Below are 17,793 nucleotides of genomic sequence, written 5' to 3'. Positions count from 1 at the left end.
TGTTTCCCTGAGGATTATGCAATCTATTCACCCTTCTACCTTGATCTAGCTAAAAAAGATTTATCCTGTACAAGCCACAGGCTTTATCCTGTATAAGCCTTTTATGAAAATTGTAAAAAAATGTTAAGTCTTCCGTACCAGAATCTTCTAATCCATACTGAAGTTGGAGGAGCTAACAGATGAGTGCCTGATTAAGTCATGGTCTACCTGCTGTGACTTTTCATCTGCTAGCTGTGTCAGCAACTCCATGGATTGCTGGATTCAAAACTCTTGTGTAGACCACTTTTATAGCTTGTCTGTTGACATGAACAGAATGGTTGCTCTGTGTTGTCAGGCTACTGATTCATACCAGAGGGTGTCAAAAAATATATCTTAGATTAGTCTGCTGTCTCCTGAGAAAAGAGAGTACAGTGGTGGCCAACTCTGGCTTTCAAGAGCCACATTAGGCCTGGTTTTTGGAGTATCCATAATGAACATGCATGCAATATATTTGCATACAGTGGGCATAGTGCATGCAAAGCTATATCTTATGCATATTTATTGTGGATATCCTGAAAACATAAAGCTAATTGCTTTTGAGGATTGGAATTGGCCATCACTGACATAGTAGCTGCTGGGAAAAATTGGACAATTAGGCCAACCTAGTCTGCCCAATTACCCTCAGCTCATAGCATAGGCATGAGGATCTCTAAACTACAGCACACATTTTCTTTATTCAGGCACAAAAAAAGAGTTAACTCCTGAAGCAGTAATAAAAATATTTTTATTTATATTTTGAATTTTATGATATTTCAAAGAGGATTGCATTCAGGCATATGCCTTTCTCCAGAAGGCTTACAATCTAAGGGCCTCATTTACTAAACTGTGTTAGGCCATTTACCATGCGTCAAATGCACTAATGCAGTGATAACATGTATTTAAAATACTGTGCATTATTCTACCCCCAAGCACCACATGCATGCTAATGAGTGGATTAGCAGAAGCTCATTACTAGCCAAATACATGTGTAATCCCGTTTCCAGGAAGCTACTCACTACCAACAGGGCCATAAATTAATTTGTACTTCTTAGGGGCTGTATCTCCGCACTAGCTCTCATATCAGTCTCTTTCCCCAGGGCCTGAGTCCTATGTTGGTGGGGGCAAGGAATTTCTCCTTCTAGACCCAGAGTGACAGGGATAACTGTATAACTCCCTAGGAGAGGGCTAAATCTGCTGTAAGGTGCCAATAATACACAGAAATCTGTTTGAGTGTCCAAAAAGTAACTTTACTGAGGATGAAGCAGATGAGTAAATGGCACAGTCAAAACAGATTTCATAGATGATTTTCACTGCTCAATCTGTCTTCTATCTATGCAAGTGAATTTTACTATCAGGGCAAGGAAAACACTCAACACCAGGGCAAGGATAAAATTAGGTTTCCAAGTGGAAAAGCTGGCAAAAATTGGTGAAACAGTCTAAACGCAGAGAGTCACAATTTCTTCTCTCCCCAGGGGTAAAGACTCCAAGTGGGGGTACTCAGGATTTGTTCAATACTGCTCTTACTCACAGTTCTCATAATATCCAGTTTTTCCTCTTTCTCGAATCCTTGCTGGGAAAAAATTCACACAGGAATACTCAGTTTTCAGATATTCCAGGGAAGAACAGGGGCAACTAAACTCTTCCTCCTGGTTCTTCTAACCAAAACGTATACTTCCAAAAAGAGATTCCAAAACAGCAGAAGCATCTTCATCAGGTCACCACCATACTTCCATCCAGAGCCATAGCCAGGTTATTTGGCACCTATGGCCAAGTTAAAAAAAAGGGCACCCTCAGCCTGAATATAACACATGACCCTCATGAGCCAGGACACTCTGTTAAATGGGCTTTTATTTTGATCCAGCAGTTACCTCCTGCCCCTATGGGCTTCCAGTCCAATCGGAACCAAGACAGGGAGCCTGGCCCCATAAGGCAACATTCAAAATCTGAACTGGAAACTGCAAGAAATCAGATTCGGCATGCCATGCAACACCAGAGAAAGAGAAACAGAAATACATTTCCTCCTGTATTGTGCAAAATAAAATATCATGAGCTGCACATTCCCAAATCGACAGGGTCCATCCACTAAACTGAATATAAAATAATTTTTTTCTACTCTGTCAATCTGGCCTTTTATTTTTCTAATCACTTTGGTTCTCATCTTTTTATACTGCTCTCCTCTTCTTGGTCTTCTCTCCTTTACAGGGTCACCTGTTCATGTTCTGTTTCATCTCTCCCCTGTCTCTTCAGTACCTCCCATCGCCTCTGTCTAATAATCAATCCTTCCCTTTAATTCTCCCTTTTCTTCATTCTCTATCTCTGCCTCTCTTTTCACACATCTAGATTTCATCCCCTTCTCTTCCTCCAGTTCTCTGAGCTAATCCTACATCTCCCCAAATCTCCCCTTTATTGCCTCCTCTCAGTTCTCCATCTTCCCCTCAGTGAGTTGCTCCTTTTACCATCTCCAGCTCCCCTTGACCTTCCCCTCAACAGCTGCAACCTTTCTTGTGCTCTTGAAACCCCCTCTTCTCCAAATCTTCCTCTTCCCCTCTCTCATCTTCCACGGTCATCTTCCAACCAGTCATACCTTCCACTCTTCCCTAGGGCTGGTATATAGGTATTAAGAACCCTAGGTGAACCTTCCAGTCTTGTACCCACCTCCTCCCCGGTTGCACCCCTCCCCATACACAATTCAAAATTAAGCATTTATAATAACAGATTTTACATGAGAGAGGACTTTGAAGTAAAAAAAAAAACCCCACTTATATCATGTATATTATATGTGCATTTACTGCTGTGGTGCCAACCAGAAACCCTGCAAAAAAAAAAAACTTGAAAAGACACTTGGAACCCATATGGTATTAGGCCTATGGTAATGCATGTTGGGTGTGAGTTTAGCCCTGGGAAAGCCATGATTTGAATTCCAATCATAATATTGTAAATCTCCCACATCAAAACAGCCCTAACTGCCAGCACTCAAACAGTAAATATCTTACTTATGAAAAGGCAACACTGTAAATATTACACCAAGTCCTAAAACACCAATATCCCTCCAATTAGGAACACAAAACAACTAGACTGCTATAGATCCCTACACAGAAAATACATGCTAGCAAAATACCTCACTTCTGTCACATGTATAGAACATAGACAGATCCTCACTAAACACAGAATAAAGAGATCTTAAATTATAGATAGAAACGTGCAGACAAATAGTGAACTGGAAACCTAAAAAAGCCTAATGCAGTGCAACAAGGAAAAAGCAGAAACATCGCCATTCCTCATAAAACATCAAACAATAAAATAAATATAAAACATCAATCATAATAGTAAAACCATACTAATAAAAAGAAATATTTCAAAACAGCTGACAAATAGAACAGCATCCAAAAATTAAAAACTCATAAAGAACTTTTCAATATGGCAATAACATATTCCAAAACAGCAGATACATTAAATATTAATAATACCCAATAATTATAACTAACAGGGATTAATAAATCCCCTGCTTTCTATACCCCAAGTCCTTCTCCTGGTCTGTGCACAATAGTCTTTTGCTCCCCATCACAGACAGCTCTTTTGGATGACTACAACCCAGGTGCATGACTGCACTTTTTGGCATTGAATTGCAGCTGCCAAATCTTTGATAACTGTTCAAGTTTTCTTAAATCACTTTTCATTCTCTCTACATCTTCAGGCATGTCCACTCTGTTGCAAATCTTAGTATCATTTGCAAAAAGGCAAACATTTCCTTCTAACCCCTCCACAGTCACTCACAAAAATATTGAACAGAACAGGTCCCAAAACTAATCCATGAGGCACTCCACTGGCACTTAACACTGTTCTCTCATAAGAGCAGGTTCCATTTACCATTACATATTGTTTTCTATCAGTCAACCAGTTAGTTGACTCCACCACCTGGGTACCCACACCAAAGCTTCTTATTTTTTTCATGAGCCTCCTATGTGGGACCTTATTGAAAGCTTTGCTGAAATCTGAGTAAATCACACTGAGTGTTCTTCCTTGATCTAGTTGTCTAGTCACCCCATCAAAAAAGTCATTCAGATTTGTCAGACAGGGCCTTCCTCTGGTGAATCCATGCTGCCTCGGGTCCAGCAACCCACTGGATTGTAAATAGTTCACTATCTTTTCCTTTAGCAGAGTCTCCATTAATTTTTCAACCACTGAGGTGAGGCTAACCAGCCTGTAGTTTCCAGCTTCCTCTCTGCTGTCATTCTTGTGAAGTGGGACCACCATTGCTCTTCTCCAATCACGTGGCACCTCTCCATTTTCCAGGGATCAATTGAACAGGTCACACAGCGGACCCGCCAGCACATCTCTGAGCTCCCTTAGTATACTAGAATGTACCTCACCTGGACCCATGGCTTTGTTCACTTTTGGGTCTCCTAGCTCTTCCCATACAACCCCATTTACAGAAGAGACTGTATCCAAGCCACTCCCATTCATGGTCTTCTCAATCAGCAACGATCCTTCTCCAGGGTCTTCTTTAGTGAACACTGAATTGAAGAATTTAATATTTCTCATATTTGTCTTTTTCCACACATTGCCCCTTGTCACCTTTTAATTTTACTGTACCACCATGGGCCATCTTCCTTTCTCTGATAAAGGTGAACAATGTTTTGCCATCTTGCTTTACTTCTTTGGCAATCCTTTCTTCCGCTTGATCTTTTGCTTTCCTGATTACTTTAGTCTCCCTCAGTTTCACCAGGTATTCCCTCTTTTCCTCATGTTGGGATCCTTTGTACTTCTTGAACACTGTTCTTTTTGCCTTTATTTTTTCAACCACCTGCTCTGAGAACCAGATGGGTTTCATTTTCCTCTTATTTTTATTTACTTTTCAAACATATAGTTTTGTTGCCTTTTTAATGGCTCCTATTAATTTGGCCCACTGTTGTTCTATCTCCCCCCTTTTCTCCCAGTCTTCTAGTTCTTCATCCAGGTAAGACCCTATTTTGACAAAGTTTGTATTTTTGAAGTTTATATAACCTCTTTGTATCCTATTTGTGATGTCAAACCATACCATCTGATGATCACTGATGCCCTGGTGGACACCTACCTGGACATTAGAGACATTATCCCCATTTGTGAGCACCCTCCCTTGTGGGTTCCCAAATGCCTACACAATATATACCTGATAGCTAAGACAGAATGCTGGCAGCTGTGCAGAGGAATCAGTACCCTATTTCATATTTGGTGAGTGTCCCTTAACTCAGAAATATTGGGACTTGGTCATTATTATGATAAGGTATATTACTTCTATCTCTGACTCCTAAAGTGTTTTTTTTGGGGGGGCCTGTCTATCCGTATTGTTAAGGCTTCATTGTACTACTTAAAAACTCAGCTAGTGAGCTAGCAGCCTCAAGGAAGCACCCTTCCACCCCTGCCTTGACATCAGTTTCCCACTGTCTGGGAAATGCATTTTATATGGGGAAACTAACAATACTAAAGCATGGTGCTCTGGAAAAATGTGTGGTTATGTGGAGACCCTATTCACTTTGGATACAAAGTCACATCCCTTCAACTTTCATAATCATTTTTTATCTTATTTTTTATTATTTTATTATTCCCTCTTATTTATAGTTGTGATATCTACCTGCTAATCTCTTCCTAGTTTTTCTGTAGTATGCCTTGTTCAAGGGAAGGGGGAATAGTTAGTCAGGGGCAGGGTGTAGCTAGTTGAGCGGTATGAGTTTGATATAAAACAAAAAGGTAAATTGTTGAAATGTGGCTGTTTTGAAGATTTTTTTTTTTATAATTAGTAATTTATTGAAAAATACAAAGAAGCGAATCAAGGAGTTTTTGTGTGGAGCAGGGAAAAACAAGATCTATACCCCAAAGCAAACCTCCTCCACTTAAATCCATTTCTAGTGGAATCCTTTCTTGAAGCCAAAATAACTTGAGACATATCCTCAAATAGCTCAAGAGACTGCAGGACTTGTCAACATCCATGCAGTGAGCGCCAGGAGGCTGACATTGCCCAGATTCTGAATGATGAGATTTGGGGAAGTCCCCATTGTGATTGGCTCTCTGATAGACATCTCTCTGTGAAGTGAGTACCAGATCTTTTTTGGCCAAAAAGGAACTATGAATATCATAGTTCCTCTATCTTCTTTGAGTTTCAACAGAGTTTTCGCGACTACAAGAATTGGAGGATGCACATACAGAAGATCCTTTAAGGCAAGATTAGTTTGCTCTGTCCCCTCTGTCTGGAACAGAAGAGTGGGACCTACTTGTTCTGAGGGGACGCAAACAGATCCACCACAGAGGTATCCCAATGGTGGAATATCTTTTTTGCTACCTCCTATTTCAGGGACCATTTGTGGGATTTTAAAGACTGGTCAATCTGTCTGCCAGGACATTCTCGATTCAGCCCCGAGAACCATCCCTTGAGAAATGACAGAGTTCCATGTCTGGACAAGCTTCTGACAACACTGGTCCTCAACTATATTCATTTTGGATATCCTGAAAATCAGATCTGTTTGTTACGCTCTAGGACTGGAGTTACCCGTCCCTACTCTAGACATTTTCATTGTCATCCATAGTGCATCTATACACTTCAGGTCCTAGATTCCTGACATAAGCTCTCCTATAGGTCAGGTTATTTGCTCTAGTACTGTTTAATTGAAGTACGATTCTAAAACTGAACCATAGGCTATAATAGGAGTGGCCAGCTCTGGTCCTCAAGAGGCACAAACAGATATGGTTTTCAGCATAGCCATAATATGAGATAATAGTTGCATACAGTGGAGACAGTTCATGCTAATCTCTTACACATATTCATTGTGGAGTCTAAAAAGGAGACCCGTGTCTGGCTTGTGAGGAGCAGGATTGGCCACCCTTGCTATACAGTGATCATTACACCCCAAGTTTTCTGCTGCAAGGAAGTCCATATCAACTCCCCCTGGGTGGGCTTTTCCACTAGCTGCTCAAGGAACATCACTTCAGCCATCCACAATTTTTTCCACCACTAGATGAAGCAAGTAGGTTCTAATCTAAGTATACGTTTGAAGTTAGCTGCAAGCATTATTGCTCATGTGTGCACCAGCCTTACATCTATCCTTAGGCCAGGATTTACCTCTTTCCTCTATGCTGGAGGTCTGTGTATTACTCCCACAGACAGAAGAAGCTTCAGCTATTTTATGAATGCCATGGTTGCCTACATGCCTAGCTACATCTAGTTCCCATGTACTCACTAGGAGAGACAAAAGGTACAAATAAGACAGCCCTAATCACATTAGAGTAGTGATAAATTAGTTGCATCTATTAGAATGAAGCATGTGGGTGTACTGTGACAATCAATTATTGGTAAGACAGTGGTAAGTTTTCCTAGATTTTGCTATAACGCTGACATAGAAAATGAGGGCCCATGGGTAGTTTCATACATGTTTCTGCTTCTTAGGATGGTACTTTGTTAAATATATGTGAATCTATGAATTCTTGTGAATAGTGCTTTAATAAGTCATCTGAACAAAGTCTTTCATGTTTCCTTCCTATTGTGCATTTATAGGTTACAAGGGGCATTAAGCTAGCCTGCTTATTAACTGTTCCTGCATTCACCTCTGGGCACTAAAGAGTACTACGATAATTCCCTTTGGGCTACCATACCAGGATCTATTACCTGAAATTCATGTTTACAATTCGCACCTCACAGGAAGCTTTCTGCCCTGATTTCTGACAAAATGTGCAACGCATTTACAATGTGCCTTACACTATGCGTTTCTAGCATTAAATGCCTTGATCAGAAGAAGAGCTTGTGTATGCTAAGGTTTGGGAAATACAGGAAACTGGGGATACAGAATCTTGGGGTGCTGCAATAGCAACTTAGATTTGCATTCAGGGTAAATGCATAAAACTGAATTTTAACAAGTAGATGTGAGAGGTGTTGATTGGTTTAGGTGCCCTTACTAACTGGCTGGAATATGAAGTGTGTCTGTGTATTGTAACTATAAAACTGTAATGTTCTTTTTCTGTATTATGGGATCCAGATCAGGGCATACTGAAGGCAGAGGATGCATATGTTGTGGAAGGAAGCTGAACATCCTTTTCTTCTTCATATACTATGCTGCTGTGATTAATGCTATTTTACATGGTCAAGGTATCCTATCCTAGGGAGGATGGAATGGATAGTTAAACTTCAAAGGGGAATTTTAAAATCCCTGTATGTGCTGAAGCTGGGAGATATGCGCAGAAGTCAGGCTGGCGCGCACCGTGCGGATTTTAAAAAGTACGCAGGTCCGTGCACAAAAGTTTTTTGTTTTTTGGGGGTTTTTTTTTTACAAAGAGGGGTGGGGAGTGGGCATGGTCTGGGCAGGGCATGGATGCTCTAGATTTCTCAATGAAATATGCACATAAGTATTTATGCACACAAGCGTGCCAGGTTCTCCATCCATATAACTTCACTTCTACTATGGATGGCGTGTAACTAATACAAAACACTGAGGCTAGTTAGCAAGGTTTTAAGGGTTTGGGGTTAAAAGGGAGGCTTATTAACAGGGGGGATTAGGAAGTCCTATCCTTTAACTGGGCAAACTGAGAACAGGCTGGGGAAACTTTTTATTGCATTGGCGCGCTATCTCCCAAAATACCTAGAGCATCTAGCTCAAGAGCAGAGACTAAACCCTCTGCATGTCCGCTGGTCGTTTTTTAATCTGTTTGACTTCGAGTTGTGGTTAGAGATGTGCATTCGTTTTTGCCGAATTGGAAAATTGCAACCGAATTGTCCAATTCGGCATGTTTCAGGGAGCCCGAAAAAAATCAGGATTTTCCTGTTTTTTTGCAAAAATTCGTTTTTCCGATTAGTGCGCACTCACGAGAGTCAGTGCGCGCTAACTCCTGTTAGCGCGCACTAACAAAAACTAACAAAAAGTAACAAAAAGTAACAAAATCTAACGGTTTTTGTAGTGCGCGCTAACAGGAGTTAGCGCGCACTAACGGGGAGTTAGCGCGCGCTAACTGGGAGTTAGCGCGCACTAACTGGGAGTTAGCGCGCACTAACTAAAAATCGATTTTTCGTGAAAAAAAAGACCCGAACCGAAAAAAAACGACATTTTCCATGGCGGCCGAAAAACGAAGAACGACACGAACACAAAAAGCGATGCACATCTCTAGTTGTGGTACCATCCCACTGAGAAGAAAAGATAAGCCTATGTCCTCTCACTCATGCTCATTCAATACTGAGCACTCTCTGGAATTTCCAGCCCTTATCATCGATCCAGTAAAGATTGTGATTGCTGCCAAATTCTTTTATGGTGACATGGACTCTGACCCCTGTCTGCAACCACATATGCTTAGCTCATACAAAAGCCAAAAGTGCTTGCCTACTTCTCAAGTACCATACTGCCTTATTTAAATAAAGCACTTAAGCAGTCCAACTCCATAAGCATTAATGTTCAGATATGGAATAGAAACTAGATTTGTCATGCATGGTGGAAATAAAGGTATTTTAATTTTTTTATTGACATTTATTGAATTAAGCAAATTATCATCTGTGCTTTTGTTTATTGAACTTTTTGTTTCCATGCATTCAAGTGGACTAATATCATATCCATTCTATTTATTCATTGTTGCTGGGGAAACACAAAAATTGAGGGAGCATAGTGATTGCTATATCATAGAGATGGCCAACTCCAGTCTGCAAGAGCCATAAACAGACAATTTTCAGATCAATTGCAATGAATACACATGAAAGGCATTTGCATACAATGGAGGTAGTGCCTACAAATCTATCTCAGGCATATTAAGCAGGAATAATTCTTTTAGAAGCACATGCCTCGTTTTTATTACACGGGGATAACTTTTTAAGCAATCACGTGGGTGCACATGTACGTGCGTATGCCAGCTTGCGCTAATGGATGTGGCCATTTTATAACACGCACGTTTATGTGTGCATGATATAAAATAGGTTGTACTCGCGTACATGTGCGTGCAATTTTATATGGACTTGCACATGTGTGCATAATTGCCGCCTCTACCACATGTGGGGGTATTTTGGGAGATAGCGCGCCAATGCAATAAACAGTTTCCCCAGCCTGTTCTCAGTTTGCCCAGTTAAAGGATAGGACTAAACAATGAATATTTTCAAATCAATTTAAAAACATATTATGTAATTTAAAAAAATTAAAGCTTTGAAGTTTAACTATCCATTTCATCCTCCCTAGGATAGGATACCTTGACCATGTAAAATAGCATTTTAGCATTATACACAGCAGCATAGAGCATCCATGCCCTGCCCAGACCATGCCCACTCCCCCCCCCCTTTGTAAAAAAAAAAAAAACCCCAAAAAACAAAAAACTTTTGTGCACGTACCTGCGTACTTTTTAAAATCTGCACGGTGCCGCCAGCCTGACTTCTGTGCATATCTCCCAGCTTCAGCACATACAGGGATTTTAAAATTCAATAAAAGCAATAAAATATAAACTAACTTAATAAAAAAAAATATTCTGTTTATTAGTTAGACAATGATGGCGCTATCTATCAAAAAGGAGACACAGTAACTAAATTTAAAACATTCATTTTATTTATATATAATATTTAAAAAAAAGTTCCGATACACAACACGAAAACATGCATGCATTCTAAATATATATAATATAGTACAGAATAAGTGTGTTAACTAGGTAAATATTAATGGACAAACGAAAAAAAAGGGGGGAGGGTTGAAAAATCATATTTCTCATTTTACTTTAAGCCCATACCAAATTGTTACCTTGTAAATATATATGGAATCTTTTTTTTTTTTTTTGTGTCCATTAATATTTGCCTACTTACTACCCACCTGAACCATTTTTTTTTTTTTAGGACAATGAAAGTTTCGAAGATTTTTTACAAAAGTGGGAAGATACGATTAGTCAAAGTAAAAGACTAGTCAGAAGTAATTTACTCTTGCAAGCTTCCTGTTCTCACCTTGGCCTGTCTCTGACGCCAACAGACTACCTCCGGTTCAGGCCTGGTGTGCGCTCTGACTTCCGTTATCTTCGCCACCCACCTAAGTCCTGCTGGTCAGCAGAATCCAAGGATTCAACCTGCAGGGAGGCAGCTGTTTAAAGTGAAGCTCCAGCCCCTCCCATTGCAGAGCAAGTTTGCCTGCTCCCGCCGTACGCCACAGGTGTTCGTCCCCGAGGCTACATTAACCATGCCACAGCACCAAGGGCTCGTACATCTACCACCCTTCACACATTGACATTGGTCAATAACTATAATTATTTTCTGTGTAAAAGCAATGAGACTTTCAGGACCTTCTTAATTTGTCAAAGGAGAACGGAATAATCTTTTTGTATGGCATTTAAATTTAATCCCTACTCAGAATCTCACAATCTATAATTTACTTTTATTTTATTTTTTTTTATTTATTTAAAGTTTTTATATACCGGCAATCATGAAAACATATCTTGCTGGTTTACATAGAATGGGGGTGCAATAAAATACATAGAACTTAAGAACAAAGAACTAGAACTGTGGTGACAGAAGGTACAGTTACATTTAACAAGGTGGCCAAACTTGGAGTAGGAAAAATAGAAAAGAGGATAGAAAATGGTTAAACAATATACAATTTAAATGTAGTATACAAAATAGATAAATGTTATAAACAAACTGCAAGGTGATTTAGGAGTTATTGGATTGTGTCATTGAGTTGTGTCCGGAAAGGCTTGCTTGAATAACCAAGTCTTAAGTTTTTTCCTAAAATTTGGGAGGCAAGGCTCCTGTCTGAGGTCTGTAGGAATGGAATTCCACAGTAGAGGGCCAGCTGTGGAGGTGGCACGATCTCTTACGGTAATGTGTTTGGTTGTTTTCGCTGGGGGAACCAGGAGGGAACCTCTATATGCATCTCTGGTAGGTCTGGTGGAATTATGTACTTGGAGAGGGAATTGGAGATCGAGAGTGGTGAGTTGATGTATAGTTTTATAGGTGATAGTTAAGGCTTTATACATGATGCGGAAGTATACGGGTAACCAATGAAGCTCTTTCAGGATGGGTGAAATGTGGTCTCTTTTCCTTGCGCCTGTCAGAATACGGGCAGCTGAATTTTGAACCATCTGTAGTGGTTTGGAGTATGATGAAGGTAGACCTAGCAATAGGGAGTTGCAGTAGTCCAGTTTCGAAAATATGACTGCTTGGATGATCGTTCTGAAGTCTTGAGCGTGGAAAAGAGGTCTTATCCTTTTCAGGACCTGGAGTTTGTAGAAACAGTCTTTGGTTGTTTTGTTGATGTGTGCTTTGAAGTTTAGCCGGTTATCTATTAACACTCCTAGGTCTCTAGTTTGTGTGGTAGGGAGATTGGTGGGAAGAGTACTGTTGTTGGTGTTGTTTTCAGGTGAGATAAGAAGGATCTCAGTCTTGGAGGAATTTAAGATGAGGTGTAGACTGTTGAGTAGTTGTTTGATTTTTTGGTGGCATGATTCCCAGTAGTCAAGAGTATTAGAGTATGTGTCTTTGATGGGGATGATGATTTGGATATCGTCTGCGTATAGAAAAAACTTTAGATTGAGGTCGGTGAGAAGTTGGCATAGAGGAAGAAGGTAAATATTGAATAGAGTCGGAGATAATGAAGAACCTTGTGGGACTCCTATGGTAGAGTCAAATCTTGAGGATTCCTTGTTTTGGAGTTTGACTTTGTAACCTCTATTGTTGAGAAAGGTTTTAAACCAGGAAAGGACGGTGCCTCTGATTCCTATGGATGACAACTGGTTTAGGAGGATAGCGTGGTTGACCGTGTCGAACGCTGCGGATAGGTCTAGCAAGATCAAAAGGAATGAGTTTCCTTTGTCGAATTTTACAATTTGCATTGCAAATTTTACAATTTGCATTGGCACTACTTTTACAATTTTTACAATTTTTACTTTTTTTACTTTTTTTTTTTTTACTTTTACAATTTTTACAATTTTTACAATTTGCATTGGCACTACTTCCATTATATGCACATGCCTTTCATGTGTATTCATTGCAATTGATCTGAAAATTGTCTGTTTATGGCTCTTGCAGACTGGAGTTGGCCATCTCTATGATATAGCAATCACTATGCTCCCTCAAGTTTTGTGTTTCCCCAGCAACAATGAATAAATAGAATGGATACGATATTAGTCCACTTGAATGCATGGAAACAAAAAGTTCAATAAACAAAAGCACAGATGATAATTTGCTTAATTCAATAAATGTCAATAAAAAAAATTAAAATACCTTTATTTCCACCATGCATGACAAATCTAGTTTCTATTCCATATCTGAACATTAATGCTCATGGAGTTGGACTGCTTAAGTGCTTTATTTAAATAAGGCAGTATGGTACTTGAGAAGTAGGCAAGCACTTTTGGCTTTTGTATGAGCTAAGCATATGTGGTTGCAGACAGGGGTCAGAGTCCATGTCACCATAAAAGTTCTTGTGATCCATATAGATAGTTACTGGGTGCTTGGCTCCTTCCAGCAGGTTTCGCCATTCTTCCAAGGCTACCTTGGCTGCTAGTAGCTCCTGATTTCAATTGTATAATTCTTTTCTGCCAGAAAGAATTTCTTTGAAAAGTAGGAGCAAGTCATGAATGTACCATTATGATTATGCTATTGGACGACAGTACCTACCCTAAGAGAAGATGCATCTACCTCCAAAATGAATGACTTAGATGTATCTAGATAATGTTGCTGCGGGTCAAGAGTGAACTCTTCCTTGAAACTCTTGAAAGCTTGGATAGCATCCATGGTCCAGTTTTTGATGTCTGAGCCCTTTTTAGTTAGGAGCCCCACTCACAGCCTTAAGGAAGAATAATCATGGAAAAAATTGATATAGTAATTTGCAAACCCCAGGAAGCATCCCAGTGCTTTAAGGCCCATTGGTCAGGGCCTTTCTAGTATGGCTTTTGGTTTATCTAGGTCCATATGGAGGCCTTGCTGAGAGATAATATATCCCAAGAAGAAAAGTTCTTCATGTTCGAAGATACACTTCTCTAACTTGGCACACAAGTGGTGTTCACAGAGTCTCTGGAGGACCTGTTTCACATGATGAATGTGCTCAGATGACTGAGAAGAATAGAATGTCATGCACGTAAACTATCATATGGGAGTAGAGAAGGTCCTGGAAGATTTAATTTACAATGTACTGGAAGACTGCAGGGGCATTGCACAAGCTGAAGGGCATTGCAAGATATTCATATTGTTCATCTCGGGTGGTAAAGGTGGTCTTTCATTTGTCACCCTCTCAGATTCTGATCAGGATGTATGCCCCACAATGGTCCAGCTTGGTAAATATTTGCACACTCTGAAGGTAGTCAAAGAGCTCGGAGATTAAGGGAAGAGGTTAGCGATTCTTCTTGGAAATAGAGTTAAGTTTAAGATAATCAATGCAGCAACGTAAATCACCATCCTCCTTCACTATAAAACATATGCAGCCCCTGCAGGTAAGGAAGAGGAGTGAATGAAGCCCCTGTCCACGATCTCTTTAATATACTCTGTATTGGGAGCAGAAAGCAGATATACTCTGCCTTGGGGTGGAACCTTGCCGGGAACCAAGTCTATGGGCACAATTGTAGGAACGATGAGGCGGCAGTAGCTCCGCTTGTTATTTGCTAAAAACATCTGCGAATTCAGTATATTGTGGTGGCAAACCCACATGTTCAGAAGTAACTGTCCAAATCACAGGCACCGCACAGCTTTGGCAAGGCATTGCGCATGACAACTGGGACCCCATCTGACAATTTGCAATATGGTCCAATCAATGTGGGGCTGATGTAGCATGAACCATGGCAGACCCAAGATAATTGCATTGATTGCCTTGAGCAACATGTACAGACTGATTTGCTCCCCATTCAGGACCCTGTTTGCATGGTCAGTGGTACTGTGGCTCTTGTAACATGTTCACGTAAAAGTTCTCTATAAACAGAGGAGATCAAGAGTGGGGTGGCCAAGGAAATCTTCAGTATGCACCAGTAGGGTTGGACGAAAGCCTCATGATAAAGCTGCCCCCAGTGCCAGTATCCAGAAAGGAGAGTTTAGCAAGAATATCCCCAAAGGATAAATGTACTGGTACCAACAGCTGTGGAGAGAAGTAAGGATGACCTAGGGTGGCCTCTCCCACTAGGCCTAGGTCCTTCAGTTTGCTGGCTTATTCGGGCAGTGCTTGCAAAATGTCGAGATGCAGAGTAGTATGAGCACAGGTTCAGGTTACAGCATCTCTGCTTCTCTTCTGCTGATAGCTTGAAGTGATGCACCTGCAAGGCTTCCAGCTCTGGAGGAGAGCAGGAGGTTAAAGGACGCTGGAAATTTGGGACAAGGCCAAACCTCTCCCTTTGACCCATTCCTGGAACCTCACGTTTAGCAGGGTGGCTAGGCTAATCCAAGGTGTCCGGCAGGTCTCGGGCAGCCAGCTCATCTTTAATGCAGTCCAATAGTCCTTGCTGGAAAATCACAATCGGGCTGTCACTGCCCCATTGATGTTCAGAGGCTGAGGTGTGAAAGTGTACTGTGTACTCCACCACAGACTGGGAGCCTTGCCAAATCCGTACCAGTTCAGATGCCTTGGAAGCCGTGGTACCAGGCTTATTAAATATTTGCTGGAATTCCTGCAGGAAGCATCCCAGGAGTGGATCATCCTTTTCCCAAAGGGGTGAGGCCCAAGCCAGCGCTGTACCGCCCAACAAAGAAAGAATGTAAGTCACTTTGTCTCTGTTAGTTGGAAACAAGGGTGTCTGTAACTTGAAATGCATCAGATATTAGTTAAGGAAGCCTCTACATTTTAATGGATTTCCATTGCACCTTGGAGGTGGAGGCAGGTGGACTGTGGGAGTAGCAGGCCGCAAGATGGGTGCTAGAGCAGCCAGGTCGCAATACCCTGAAGATATCTGGCCATAGTATTAAGCTATTGCTACTGCTAGAGCTGTTGTGCCAGAAGCCAGAGGCAAGTCCACCAAGCTCATGGCCTCAGCAATAGGTGAAGGGTGGCAGGTGTGTGAGTCCTTGGTGATATGGCATAGACGACATAGCTTCGAGGGTGAATCCTCGATTCTTACGCAGACCTCTGACAAACTTGCCCTGTAGTAGGTCAGTCAGGAGCTTCACCTTTACCAACTGTCTTCCCTGCAAGTTGAATCCTTGGGTTCTGGTGGCCAGCAGGACTTAGGCGGGTCCCTAGGGCAGCAAAGATAACAGAAGTCTGAGAGCAGACCAGGGTTTGGGCAGGCAGCAAGCTGAGTCAGACAGGACAGTTAGTAAGGTTGGGGCAAGGGATCAGATCTGGAAAGTCAGGCCAAGGGTGGATGAGACTCACTAAAGAGACTGGATAGGATGGATAAGAGAAGGTGAGGCTGGACGAGGCAAGGATAGATGAGACAAGGCAGAGGAATGCAGACAAGAATCAGGAATCAACATGCAGGAGCAACACGCACTACTTCAGGATTAGAAGACCAGTTGCTGAGGTGAGAAACTGCTGCGGGGCCTTAGCTTATACAGGACAAAAGGCTGACATCACATGGAGGGGCTGCTCAGGGTTTCCTGCCACAGTGCGCATGTGCACCTATGGGAAGGCCGCAGCAGCATGCAGTGACTGGAGGTCCTCGGCAGCGTGGGTCAGCGATGGGGACGAATGCAGCGGTTTGCATGACCCTTTTGAGGGCCGCCAAACATAATGCACAACCTTTCTCCCTGGCTAATTTTCTAAGGCCCAAATTTGGACAAATTCAGATCAAAGTGTTTTTAAGCAGCAAATTCAGAATGAATGTATTTCTCTGAGGCAGTCTCAGCACTTACTATATCAGATCTTAAAACAAAAAGATAAGGAAAATGTATTAAATGGATAGAAAAAAAAAGAATGCATGTGTTGGGCAGGCAGTTTTAACACATCCCCTTGATCTGGGTTACAAACTAAAAAAAAAAAAAAAAAGGCAGCACATGAATCTGTAACCAGATTTGCTGAACATAGTACTGAAGGTCAAACAGACTCAAGACTAGGGAGAATTAGATCTCATTTACCTAACATTGGCAGCTCGCACCTTCGCTTCCGCTCCTCTCATCCCCGCCTCCTCACCACGGTCCCCAAAACCCTTCATGAATCAAACACTGAGACACTCAGTTTGGGAAAACAGGCCGCAGCTTTAAACAACTGTTAACATATAAACAACTCTAGAGGTACTAGAGTTGCTGGTGAAGACTACAAGCCCTGAGTCCAGGCGTTGTACCAGCATCCGCCATGTCAAGCAAGACCATCACAATCTTCCGGCTTCCCGCCGTTCATCCAAGCAAGGGGGCCATTATATCTGGGTAGGTCACACCCACTTTACATACCACACTGTCCCATAGCTCCTGAAGTTCGACCACACCCTGTCATCCACTCCCCCTTGGCCTAACAACTTGGGTATCCCCGCCAGAGGCCTGGGATAGTACCTTACTTGTCCCAGTCCCCCACACCACTACTGCGGCCTGCAACACCTTAAAATTCCCAACACTTGCTCCAATGCCTCCTGGAGATAGTTATTAAATAGGTCATACCCTACTCTGGATAAATGTATCTTATCCAACTGGTTTAAACTCTCACATAGATCATCCGCCCACTCATGCCTTATTTGATGGCCCCCTCTCCCCATCTTCTGTACCCATAACCCTATCTGCCTATTCACTTTCATCCTATCCCTTCCCTATAGTTTCAGATCCCGGCACCTGATGCAAGGTATGATGTCCGACCATATCAACGAGGCCATGGGAGTCATTTCTCTTAACACTGTTAAGTCCCTCTTTATCATATCAATCAGCTGTTTGCATGAGCACTCGCAGAGGTCGTTACA

General features: G+C 41.6%; 1 protein-coding gene across 1 annotated transcript in view; it reads right to left on the bottom strand.

Annotated features, from left to right (window-relative positions):
- GCNT1 (glucosaminyl (N-acetyl) transferase 1) overlaps positions 1–17,793 on the bottom strand; it is a 211,208-nt gene that overhangs the window by 118,487 nt on the left and 74,928 nt on the right. The window lies entirely within an intron of this gene.

This window comes from Rhinatrema bivittatum, chromosome 1, assembly GCF_901001135.1.
Source record: "Rhinatrema bivittatum chromosome 1, aRhiBiv1.1, whole genome shotgun sequence".
In the NCBI taxonomy this organism is placed as follows: Eukaryota; Metazoa; Chordata; class Amphibia; order Gymnophiona; family Rhinatrematidae; genus Rhinatrema; species Rhinatrema bivittatum.
Note: the sequence above shows the minus strand (reverse complement) of the source record. Positions and strands in the feature narration are given on the sequence as shown.